At 51.9% G+C, this 12,794-nt stretch overlaps 2 long non-coding RNA genes across 2 annotated transcripts; both read left to right on the top strand.

Moving 5' to 3' along the window:
• The first annotated feature begins 1,213 nt into the window (after positions 1-1,213).
• On the top strand, positions 1,214-7,945 carry LOC132248780 (uncharacterized). The gene is made up of 3 exons (XR_009460172.1): positions 1,214-5,234; positions 5,819-5,967; positions 7,257-7,945. It is a non-coding gene; the product is annotated as an uncharacterized LOC132248780 (long non-coding RNA).
• Positions 7,946-7,976: 31 nt separating this feature from the next.
• LOC132248779 (uncharacterized) lies at positions 7,977-11,502 on the top strand. The gene is made up of 2 exons (XR_009460170.1): positions 7,977-9,444; positions 10,272-11,502. It is a non-coding gene; the product is annotated as an uncharacterized LOC132248779 (long non-coding RNA).
• Positions 11,503-12,794: the final 1,292 nt, after the last annotated feature.

The following is a 12,794-nucleotide window of genomic DNA, read 5'->3' as shown; positions in this document are numbered from 1 at the left end:
TTCTGGCCTCTGTGTTGTTTAGATACAACGTCCAACCCACGTTTTGAAAAGAAATGCTTAAAAATAGTAAATAAATAAATCAACCCTTTCAGAGCGTAAGGTACTATCTGTGATTTGCCTCGTGGTATGGCTTCAAGTTCCTCATTGATAGCAATGCCTCGTGTTAGAGGCCGTACGCTGAAGCCATGGCTCCTTCCCTTAAAAGCAGCTTTCCCCCGAGCAACGCACGAGCAAAACAGTCCCTGTACAGCGGGGGTATATTGGCACGCGCATTTTGGACGAAATGTCAGCGTGGCGTTTAGTTCCACGACACAGGTAAGAGTCAAGGGGGTCTCTCTTCAAATTGTGGAAGCGGTGAGCAAATCTTGAACAGACCAAATTCAGCATAATGGCAGTATTTATTTTCCCCACTTGCTGCTGCAGCGCAGGCGCGTTTGAGTGCCCAGCCGGACCTTTCGGTTTCGACACGAGAGAAGTGGCAGACCCGGCTGTGGCGACTCAGCCAGCGCCCCCGCAGCGCTGTAGCTCACGGGGAGCCCCTCTTTGCGGCTCAAGGGCAGCCCCTCAGAAAACACTCGTTTCACTCAAATTTTTGACAAGGAAAAGAATGTTTTTGCTGCGGCTAAGAAACCCCGACAGGACGTTCTGGCCCCTGTCTGGTTTAGATACAACTTCCAACCCACGTTTTGAAGAGAAATGCTTAAAAATAGTGAATAAATAAATAAAAATCTAAGGAAAGCGCCCTCCGCACAGCCGCGCTGCCGCAGCAGGGCTGGGGGACGCGCAGGTGCTGGGGAAACACTTGGTCACTCTGCTCCTGGAGGCCTGAGCCCACCCCGAGCCGAGGGCCCCGGAGCCGCCGGGCCGCAGCCCCAACACCCGCCCGCGCCAGCTTCCCCGACCGCGTGGCGCGTTATGGCGGCTACAGTCGTATTTAAAAGCTCTCAGCCCAGACGGGCGTCCACCGCACCCATTCGGCTGCCGGCCCGCGCAGCGCCTCCCAGCCAATGAACGGTGGCATGGAAAAATTAAGCGCCCGCTTCTTCTCTGGCCCCGCCCCCGCCCTGCAGGAGCGGCCGCGGAGGAGCGCGGAGCTCCGCCCCAGGGGGCGTGGCCTAGGCGGGGTGCGCGGGACCCGCTGCGCGGGCGCGGAGGAGCGCGGCGCTGCGGCCGGGGGCAGCGGCGGGGGAGGCGCTGCTCCGCTCCGGGCTCGGGCAGGGGCTCGAGATGCGCCCGGGGAGGCAGCGCGGAGCCGCCCGCCCGCCCGCCCACACGGCGCTGCACGTGCCCCGAGCCGGCATGCGGGAGCCCCGGGGCCGCCTGCTCCTTCCCTCCCCACCCCGGCCCCAGAACAGCCGGGACCCGCCTTCTCCGCGCCTCCTGGATGCTTAGTGCTACCTTTTACACGTGGCTGCTCACTAATTACCGTACATTTACTTAGTGTTAATTAACGCTCATGTTGCTTACTGTTCTAATTATTTCTCATTCTAGCGGTGCACGATCGTCATGACGTTAATAAGATGATTTTTAACATTATTATCATGACATTAATGAATTGATTTTTAAAATCCGTTGGGCGTGCACAACGCGCTCTGCACATCCAGCTTCCAAAACAGTTGCGTGGGCGCTAGAAACCCTGGGCTGGGCATCAGCTAATCGCTATTATTGCGGTACTGCTACGTCATAATTATTCTTGATATAGTATTGTAATTACTGTGACTGGCTATGTAGTATTCCTGTTTTTGAGAGCCGGTGTGTTTCCTGCGCTCGATGGAGGTGAACGACTTCTTTTCTTTTCCCCTCCCCTTTTCTTCAGTTAACTCTGAGTCTGGGTCACCCGCTGCAATTCGCCCTCCGTGCATTTCGTGGTTGTGTCGGGGGTGAGATTTTGGGGAGGTAAAAATCCTTTTAAAAATAAATAAATCAATCTCTGGCTGCTTTTCTGGGGGCTGGGGGTGCATAGTGAAGGTTCAGGGGTGCTCATCAGGGAGAAGCCCAAAGCTGCCTGCGGGGCCCCGGCTCCTCCATCCCGCCCACCAGGCTGAAGGTGGTTGCTTATTCCCAGTTCCTTTTTCAAAGCTAATCTAGACCCAATCAAAGCTTGTTGTTAATGAATTACACATTTTAAATAGAATTTCGTTGCATATTTGTTAATGAATATGCAAAATAATATTCTTCATCAAGGACAGAGCCCTAAATAAAGGTCAGATTAGGATGGGATTATGGGGCAAATTACTTCTTGGGCCACCCCAAACAGCCTGTTGGCACCACGGGACTGTCCCAGAGCACCTCGACCACAGGATTGCCCAGCCCAAAGTGCGGTTTGGCCGTGCTGGCTGCCAGCTGACATCCCCTGCCCCTGTACTAAGTATGTGGGCGTGAGTTAGGAACTAGTTTTTGGGCTGCGATTATAGCCAGAAATCCTTCTTGGGCCACCCCACGCCATGCCTCTATGGCACCGGGGGACTCTCCCGGACACCACTGACCAGTCTGGCCCAGACCAGAGCGTGGTTTCTTCCTGCCAGGCTGCCAACTAACAGCCCCCCATTCCCATGGTACTAAGTATACACGCTTGACTAAGGACCCGGCATTTGGGCTGAGATTACAGACTGAATTGATGACCAGTGTCTTGCCTGGCCCAGATGGTGTGGGGTGGCCCAAAATGGATTTCCAGCCATGATCCCAGCTGTCACCAGATTTGCCTGTCACTGATGAGGTGTGTGTGTGAGTGGAGGGGGTGGAAATAGAAAAAGTCCTTTGTAAATCCAGCAAGCTGGGTGCCAGGGCTCCCTCAGGACCACAGAGCTGGCAGGCAACACAGCCCCAAAGCCAATTCCTTATTCAAGCCCAGATACTTAGTACAGTGCCTGGGGGGCTGTCAGATGGATGCCTGGCATGAACAAACTTACTTCAGGATGTGTAATTCATTCATAAGAAGCTTTTATTGGGTCTAGATTAGCTTTGAAAAGGGAAAGGGGAACCGAGACTCAGGAATAAGGAACTGGGAATCAGCAGCCAACTTCAGCCTCATTCCCGTGTCGGCATGGCTGGCATGATGGGTCTTCATTTATTTTTAACTTTGGTTGTAAACAAGTCGTAGCGGCACCAAATCCATCTTTAAATTTAAAAAAAAACATAATCTGGGTAGCTGACTTTGATTTCCTCCAGCCGGTGGTCAGAAAGAATAAAAACCCTCATTTGTCAAAATTTGCCTCTTTATTAGCTGGAGTTCGGGGCTGTTTATTCTGGATTTGATCTTTTATTATTATGATTATTATTGTGATGATTAGTGGTATTATTAGTATTCTTCTTTCTCCTCCCCACCCCCACCGGTCCTGAGTTATTTCAGCTCTGCCCAGAGAGCACATGATGGGGCAATGGCCCCCTCCCCTCCTTCCCTCGCAACCACATAACCGGCCTTCCTAATGGCTAGAGGCAGGAAGGGGATTGCTGCTGGGTCCTGCTCACTCATCAGAGACAAGATTGGCTCGTGGCTGGTCTGTCTGTCCCCTGTACCTCCCGCGGCCCGAGAGCAGAGGAGGGCTCTTCTCCCTGCCCTCCATGCAGCTACAGCCAGGTAGCTCTTTCCCTCTGTGAACTGGGTGCTGGGAGTGGTGCTCCAGTGGTGCAGAAAATGCCATCCCCTGCCTCTAGCATGACTTGAAACCAAAAGTCCCATGGAAGCCAGTGACGGCGAACCTTTATGGGGTTTTATTTTCTTTTTTCCAATCCTCTTCCTTTTACAACGAGGTGTCTATGAAACGGCATCTTCACATTTTCTCTTAACTTTTTAATCCTGAGCCATTTTGGTTGTGGCCAGCCTCAGGGCACTCATGCTTACCAAATCAAATGGAGATGCGCAGAAGTGAGACAGGTTTTCCTGTAGATTGTCCGAAGAGGCTTCATCTTTTGTTAAGTGCACTGATGGCGTCTGTCTTGGGGCGGTGGATTGTTCTTGGTGCTGTGTATTGAGCTGGTCCCTGAGGGAATCATGATTAATTGGTAACTGGTAACAGCCGGGCCTGCGGTGATCCCAGGTCCCATGCCTCAAAACAGACACAGTTGCACGAGCACCCATGTCACGAGTTTTGCCTGTCAGCAGCCAAAGGTGCAGGCCCCCGAGCCCAGAAGCCCTGCGCCGATCCCCTCGCCAGCTGCCAGGCCTCGTGGCCGCAGCAGGGGCCACCATCGCTGCAGTTTCCAGCCCGCTGCACCTTAACACACATGGTCATCTATGTCACGAGTTTTGCCTGTCAGCAGCTCGAGGTGCAGTTCCCCCAAAACCCTACACCAATCATCTTGAAGCTTGGCAGGTTTCATGGCCTCGGCGAGGCTACCGCCCCTGCAGTTTTCACCCCGCTGTGGCGTAACACATACACGCGACATGAGTTTTGCTTTCAAGAATGTGGGGTGCATTTCCCCCGATCCCCTGCACCGATCTTCTTGAAACTCGGCAGGCTTCATGCTCTCAACAGGGGCTACCACCCCTGCAAGCTTCACCCAAATCAGGCAAAAAACAACAAAGCTGTGGATATTTCACTGATTCCCCATTATACCCTATGGCCGGGTCTCCGAGGCGGCTCCGAAGCTTCCTACTCACACAGGCCGACTCGTGACTACAATGGACTGCAGAACCCAGATCTCCTCTAAGCAGGCTTACCTCTATCGTCACATCCACAGCTGCCCCATTCAGGCCATGGAAAGCTGTCTGTGCACCAGGCATGGCAGGATCGGCGCTGGGACAGTTGGCTGTGCCGGCCTCAGAGAATGGGAGAGCTTTGCATCTCCCTGGGTGATTATAGGGTCAAATTTCTGAGGACACGTACTTTTGGGGCATCCTGAAACAAAGACACATTTTAATGGGATGGAAAGAGGGTCAAACCTGTTTCAAAGGAAGTGTAGAGAGAGTGTCTGATCTTCTGGGGAAGGGATGTTGACTGTCAGCACGAAGACTTCTTACATGAGCTCTGTACAATGGGAAACAGCGACGGAGAAGAGGTGGTGGGAGGTAGCCAGCAAAGTCAGTGACATTTAGGAGGCAGCAGTGCAGTACTTGGACGTACCAAGTAGTTATTTCATCTCCGTGAGCAATTTTAATTCTTTTTCAGCAAAATCTTAAAAACTTGAAGACCTGGACTTCTTCAGCTGTGCCATCACAAACCTGAAGGATTACAGGGAAAGGATTTTTGAGCTGCTTCAGGAGATCACCTACCTAGATTGATTTGATCAGGAAGGTAATGAGGCCCCCAACTCAGAAGATGAAGATGATGAGGGTGACGTCTCTAAACATGCAGTCATTAGTTATGCCATTCAGTCAGGATCTAAATACAAAATTGAGACTAAAGTGACTGTGGAAGTGCTGGAGCACAAATCAGCTCCGTGTGTCAGGTGAAGGGCAGTATCACATACTGCTCCTATTGGGTAATGCGGGGGGCGGGCAATGCACTTGCAAGGAATGTAGTCGTGGATGCTGTGCACGGTTAAAGGAGAGCTGCCTTTAGGAAAATGTGAGCACACATCTTTACACTGAGATATAACTACATAAAAGCAGTTATTTTATTGCTGGTACCAAAAGCTTTTTTTTCATACCCATCATCTCATATTTGATGCTGTGGCACATTCAGTTCTGTGTTTTCTCTTCCTATAGAAAGAGGAAAAAGAGGGATGTTACTTCTAGTCCTGTCTTTTTTTAAAGATTGCTGGAGAAGGTTTTGTAGCTGAATTGAGTCAGATTTCAGAAGCTCATTTAAGATGAGTTTACAAACAAGCCTTTGAGGTTTAAACAAAGCTGTAAGGAATGAATTTACCTGCCTTTCAGAAAGGGATGAGGAGGATGAAGCAGATGAAGACGAAGCTGGTCCACCAGGAGAGTACAAAGAAGATGAAGATGATGGAGGTTCAGATTTGGGGGAGGGTGAAGAGGAGGAAGAAGCTGGCCTTTCATACCTGATGACGGACAGGATCCAGGTAGGACTTACCCTATTCTACTATAACCTACTCTAGTGTTTTACTACTCTCCATGTGAGAGTTTTTCCTAATATCTAAGCTAAATTTCCCTTGCTGCAGCTTTAGCCCATTGCTCCTTGTGGGGGGCACGTGCCTTCCAGATTTGTGCGTAGGGTGGGTGTGGATGCAGGCTGGAGCTGACTCCCCACCTTGCTGCCCTCCCCCATGCCTCCTCACACATGCACACACATCTTTTCCTCCTCATGCACACGTGCGTACAGCCCTGTGCCTCCCCACACAAGCACACACATACCCCTTTGCCTCCTCAGACACACATGCACCCACGCACGTGCACACATGCATGTACACATACCTGTGCCTCTCATGCATGCACATACATACACGCATCTGTGCCTCCTCACATGCAGACACACACACATACGCACACCCATGCCTACTCTCACATGCATGCACACATGCACCCCTGTGCCTTCTATGACATGCACTTACACATACACACGCCCCTGTGCTTCGCACATGCACTCGCACAGATACCTGCTGTGCCTGCTTGCACACACATGCACACACACACCCCTGTGCCCCCTCTCACACACACACATGCACCACTGTGCCTCCTCCTACACATGTTCACGCATCTGTGTTCCATCTCTCGCACACACAGGCTGGACCCCGCTGGGAACAGCCAGCCCCTGTGCGATGGCCTCCAGCTGGAAAGCATGATCATATTTTCTGCGTGATGATGGTATATTGTGCCTCCTCTAGGACTGCATCTCCCCCTCCCCCTCAGGCCATTACCTTAAGATTCCCCAATAGATCTCACAAACCCAGTTGAGTGACTCTGGCCAAATCCTGGGTTGCCCTGCCAGGGGGCATCAATCCCTGCACCAAACTGCCCAGGGTTGGAGCCTGGCAGTTTTGCTGGTGTGCTCCGGGCCAGGCTGAGAGCCTGGCAGGTTTTAGTTCCTGTTGCAGCTTCTTTTGGGTTCAGCATAGCTATGTCACTGAAGCCCAGCTGTGTGTCTAGCTGGCTGTTTTGGCCATGCAGCCCTTGAGTGGGACGATGCCATGAGTGCAGCCTCCCTACTGCAGCCTGCCCAGGAGTGGGGTCCTGGCAGCTACTGGCCATGCAGGCCTTGAGTGGGATGATGCCATGAGAATATCATTCCCTAATGGAGACTGACCAGGAGACAGGGTCCTGGCAGTCATTGTGTTGGGGATTGTTGTGTGGTATAGCTGAGATACATATCCAGACTACAGCCATAAGCCTGGGCCTTTTTGCTGTTTTACAGCTGCTGCTTTTCATCCCACCGGTATGGGGCCATATGTTGGCTGGCAGACCTGCGCCAGAGTGAAGCCCTGGCCCTTCTTGTTTATCCAGGCCGTGGTGGTGCATGGGCCAGGTTGGCGCTTTGCTGCCTGGGCCTTCTTTTGCCCCTTTTGCAGATTCGGTGATTCATATCACCATCCCGATTTGATTCGGCCGAATCACCGAATCAGCCAGGCCAGGTCCATCCCCAGCCCTCTCCCAGCCCGGCAACGGATGCTCCAGCTCCCAGCACTTGTAAAAAAAACGCCCTGGCTCAGTGGGTGCTGCCGGACACGGGTGATCCCTGCTGCCCCCCCACACTGCCCCATGCTGCATGGGGGCCTCTGCACAAGCCCCCAACACCCCCCTTCACTCCCCCAACCCTGCCACGGGTGCTCCACATGGGCCAGCTCCAGCCCTCTAAGAACAAAAAAACCCCAAAAACGCCCCGGGACGGACTGCTCCTGCCAGGGGTTGAGGAGTAATCCCTGCTGCCCCCCACTTCCCCGCACCATGTGGGGGCTATGCACAAGTCCCCGAAGCCCTGAGGCTGCTGCAGGAGCGGCAGCATGGGGCAGGGGGGGCAGCGGGGATCGCCCCTGCCCAGCAGCACCCGGTCAGCACTGGAGCTTTGCTTTAAAGTACTGAGCTGGGGGGTGGGGGAGGCACCATGCGGGGGCTGGGGGAGCGGGTGGGGGGCGGGGTGGTACTGGGGAAGCGGGAAGGTTGTGGGGGTTGGCAGGGGTCCCCCCATGGTCCCCCCCGCCCCCCACTCCTAGTACTTACCAGCTAAACCCACACACCCATTGATGAGGAAGGACAATCCCAGCTCCGGATTAAGGACTATGCAGAGTGTCATCCCCAATCACACATAATCCCATTTGTATCCAGCCTTTGTCCCACATCCCTGCTCAGAGGTTAAGACAAGGGAAAGGAATTCTCGTTTGGGAAGAAACGAGTGACCTCTCCTCTTTTACTGTCCTCCTCGTGCTGTCTGCTGGGTCCCATCTTGTCCTGCTCTGTCATTGCATCCTTTGCCCAGGGGCAAAACAACTTGTCAGTGCTTCCCCTTAGCAGTTCTCTGCTGTACGTGGTGGAGACTCATTCATCCCCTCCTCTGTTGCTTGCCAAGGTCTGTATGCTTGGCAGCCCCTCTGCTCACCCAGCGTTCAGAAGCTCAGGGTGGCATCTCGGGTAAAGGACCAATCTCCATCAGGTGTCATTTCAACTCAAAACTGATTTCTCTTCAGACCCCTTGGGTGCATGTGCCCTTCTTTGCAGGGTGAGAGCTTTCTGTAGACAAAGCATTTGACCCCATGGACATCCTGATGAGGATGGGAAATCAGAGCAATGAATATATAGCGATGTGGAGCGTCATCTCGGGTCACTGGTGCTTCCATCATGACACTCGGTGAGCAAATTCTCTCTTCCAGGTTCAGTCGGAGGGAAGGAAAATCAGTGGATGATGGCACTGCAGGGTGCTGGACTTTCAGATAGTTTCTAAACTCAACAAAAGTTGAAGTGCTCACCGGTGCCCTGGGAAATACACCTTGTGAGATGTTTGTCATGGGGGACAGTGGGCTTTGGCCAAATCTGGGGACTTATTTGGGGTCTCTACAAAGGCACGAGAGAGAGGCAGATAGCAGAGGCAGACACACACTGTGGGTAAATGTGATCCCACCTGACTAGCTGGTGTTTCACATAACCTACATCACCGTGCTGCATTAAGAACTACATGGGCTCATTCTGTGATGTTTCTAGTAAGTGGGGGAGGTCGAGGCAGCAGCAGCCAGGGAGCAGGGAGCAGATTTGCATGAAGGAACAGATCTCAGGTCCGGGAGTCAGAGAGAGACTTGGAGGGTCCCAGCGAGAAACTTCCTCGGCTCAGGAAGCTGTCCCAGTCTGGATTCCCACCATAACCCCTCTCCTCCTTGTGCTGCTCACGTGCTGCTCGGGTAACTCATCAAAGGCCGTGTGCTGCAGATTACTTTTGCAGACCTTCCTGGGTTGAACAGAGAAATGGGGAGCCCGCTGTACGAGAGGAGAGTAAAGGAACTGCCTTGTCCTGCCTTGTGAGAAGCAGACCGAGAGCGGAGATGACTGCTCTCTGCAGTTACATCCAAGAGCCAAGAGCCATGCAGAAGAAAAGGAGAGTGCCAGCTCCAGAAAAAGTGAGTAAATAGGAGTCCCACATAGACACAGGCTGACGCTGAGAAGAAGGGTTGTAACCATCGGAGCAGGAGGCTCTGGAGCAGGTTCCCCGTGGGAGGGAATGACTGGATTGAAGAAGCAGATTGACAGATTTGAGCATTGGACGATATGTGGGATTGCCTGTGCTGGCAAGGGTGTGGGCATGAGCCAGGAGGTCCCGTCCGGGCCCGTGTTGCCCTGTCCGCTCCAGTCCATCTTCAGAGAAAGACGACCCACCACTTGCACACGGAAGAGGCCACGAGAGGTCATGGGTGTCACACAAATCCCTTCCCTGCCCGGAGTGCGGCTTCCTGCTCTGTGCCCGTGTGTTACACAGGAGGAAACTGGTCCGGGGGGCAGTGCTGGAGGCGCTAGGGTGCGGGCGATGTGCTGTTCAGCCGGGAAGGGGCGGGGAGACGGGGTGGGCATCGCAGGGAGCACAGAGAAGGCAGGACGCTGCCAGGTCTGTTCTGGGGGGGCTGCTCCAGCGTTTTGGCTGAGGCCACTCGACCTCTTCCAAAAAGATTTCTGGAGGCAGGAGCATGACTATTTTGATGGGAAAGGGTCCTGCTGGCTCCCCCAAAGACAGCAATAGACTTAAAGCTCCCTCTCCATGTGCCTTAAATGTGGAGCTCCTTATAAGGCACCCACCAGGGTTGTTGTAGTGTTGATGGTGAATACAGCAAGGCCTACATATAAAACCTTTGTGATCAAATTAAAATAACAGTGCATCTTGCACAAAAATGCAAGTGGCAGCTGGGACCATGCCAAATAGAGCATCCCCAATTGGTCTTATTCTCTGTGCTAGATTATGTCAAATCAAGGAAATGGTCAACAGAGAACTGCCACGCTCGTCACATGTACACGTATCTCAGAAGCCAGTAAAGGCAAGAAAGCTACATAGACGTACAAAAAACTAGAGCTCTTCCTTCCAAAATGATACCTTTCATGACACCAACTGGAGAATCACAAGAAAATTGTCCTTTTCTGCAAGCTTTCGGGATCAAAGTCCCTTTGTCAAGCTCTGGGGAAAGTATAGGTGGTACAAGATGGTAAGGAGTCCCTCTAGGTAGGAAATCAACTTCATTTTTGGACGGAGGGAGCTGGAGATGGAAGACTGTCCCTCTGGGGCCGTGAGAGTGTCTTTGTGAGCTGTGCCAAGTAGCTCTTTGCTGTGTTGGTCAGGTAGGACTCCTTCCCTGGAGGTGTCAGATGGCAAGCGGGGAAGTAACAAAAACTTCCTTCTTATTCTGCAATGAAGTTTAAAACCCCAAAAAGAAAGCTACATACGCATTTCAATTGACATAGCAGCTACAGGGAACAAAAGGCTAAATATGCATCTGAAGAGAAACTTGTAAAAGATACAGAAAAAATGTCCTGTATGTGACAAACACTCTCCCAACTAACATCCTAAGGGGTAGGGCGTTCAAAATGTCTGAACCATTCGATGTATGTCTGGAGCTTGAACAACAAACCTTCACCTGTACAAGCTACTGCAAATGTGCCCAGTTGATACACAGATACCCCAAGACAGGTTTGGTGACACCTCTAAGTATCCGGTCCAACTGCTCAGACCTACTATTATAGGGCCTGCAGAGATGCACAAGTTTTACACCTAGACAATGCAAGAACAGGAGCCAGGCAGTTACTAGTTGTGATATGATGATCAACACCCTTTTCTCCCTGTTTGTCTGGACTCTAAGTGGCCAACTATCAAGAAAAAATGCTTTGAAGTTATACAATGAAACAGTATAAGAACTAACAGAATTTGCCAGCAAAGTGTGCGCTGCAGGAGAAGCAGAGAGAGATCACTGCTACATCGCACCCAGCGTAACCAGCACCGGATCCTGCGTGGGGAAAGCTGCACAACTGGACCAGCTTCCTTCGCCGGCATTGGTGAGAGAACGCTGTTGCTGCTGAATATGTACTAGGACTTTGTGGGGTAGCTCCTTTTATTTTGGGAAGGAGTCTTTTTCTGTCATTTGGTTTGATAAGCTTGCTTGTGGTCTTGTTATTAAAGCCTTTCTGCTATTGGACAACCAGGTGTTGTGGCAATTCTTGGGGCACTAGGTTTAAAACCCTGCTTTCTAAATGCAACAGTAGTCATTCTCTCTGTACCCGTGGTGCGCAGGTACCCATCTGGTTCCCGGAGATCAAGCCATCTGGGACACGTATGGTGCCTGGGATCCCACAGGGCGCCTCTCTCTATGTGCAAGGGGATCGATGGCTTCTGAAATGGAGCCTGCTGCCGCGTTCGAATGAGAGGAGCCCAGCAGCCTTGGCATCGCATGTCTGTAGTGTCCCCATGTTTCAACATGGTTGTTTCACTAAAACTCCTTCAACAGGGTTTAGTTACAGAGCCCCTGTTGCCATTTCAAAGCCCAGGATGCTGAATACATGAGACATTGCTGGTGTTTTATTTAGAGTGGATCTTGAGAGCCGCTCTAATTAAAATCCTTCCTCCCCCACCACTCCATCATCCCAGGGCACATATAAAGATGCCCAGGAGTCATCACATATGCACTCAGGTCTGAGAGAACTGGTAGACTCCAGGGCCGTGAAGTCTGAAATGGAAAACCAAAGCCAGTTCATCCCAAAGACCAGAGCAAATAACACTCCTGTTGGCCCAATTTGAATGAGCCATCTCAAGTCCTCTTCCTTCAAAGATGGCATTTCCTAGATTCCTTCTTGCACCAGCATGTCTCCCTTGCTCTCACCACTGTGAAGGGCTGGGGTACATCCCCTTTCTGGGATCATGTTGGGGTCCATGCTGGAGCTTTGCCTCTGGGATTTTTTCCTACCAGGAATAGGTGTGAGTTTGGCCACTTGTTTATTATGTTGTATTTATTAATGTATTAGATTTAAATGGCGCCTCACCCAAAAAGGACTTCAGGCAACTTACATAAGGAGGAAAAATCCTCCCGTGCTCCACAGGACAGCGCAGGGCTGGGACCAGCGCTCTATGCAATGCACTTTTGCGAGTCAACAAAGCAATGGGTCTTGTCTCGTCTTGCTCTGCCATTACATCCTTTGCTGAGAGGCAACACAGCTGCTTCCCTTTATCAGTTCTCTGCTCTCCATCGTGGACACTTGTTCTTTCCCTCCTCGCTTGCTTGCCAAGGGCTGTAGGTCGGGAGCCCCTCAGCTCTCCCAGCATTCACACCCCCAGGATGGCTTGGAGTCATACACAAGTGTCTCCCAGGTGAAGGAATCATCTCCATTAGACGCTGTGCCAAACCAAGCCTTGCTTCCATTCAGATCCCCACAGATGCATGTACCCTTCTCTGCAGAGCGAGAGAGCTTTCTATAAGCAAATCCCTGGAGCCCATTA

The sequence above is a fragment of the Alligator mississippiensis genome, chromosome 1 (assembly GCF_030867095.1).
Source record: "Alligator mississippiensis isolate rAllMis1 chromosome 1, rAllMis1, whole genome shotgun sequence".
NCBI lineage: Eukaryota > Metazoa > Chordata > Crocodylia > Alligatoridae > Alligator > Alligator mississippiensis.
The sequence above is the reverse complement of the archived record's forward strand: the minus strand, read 5'-3'. Positions and strand labels throughout refer to the sequence as shown.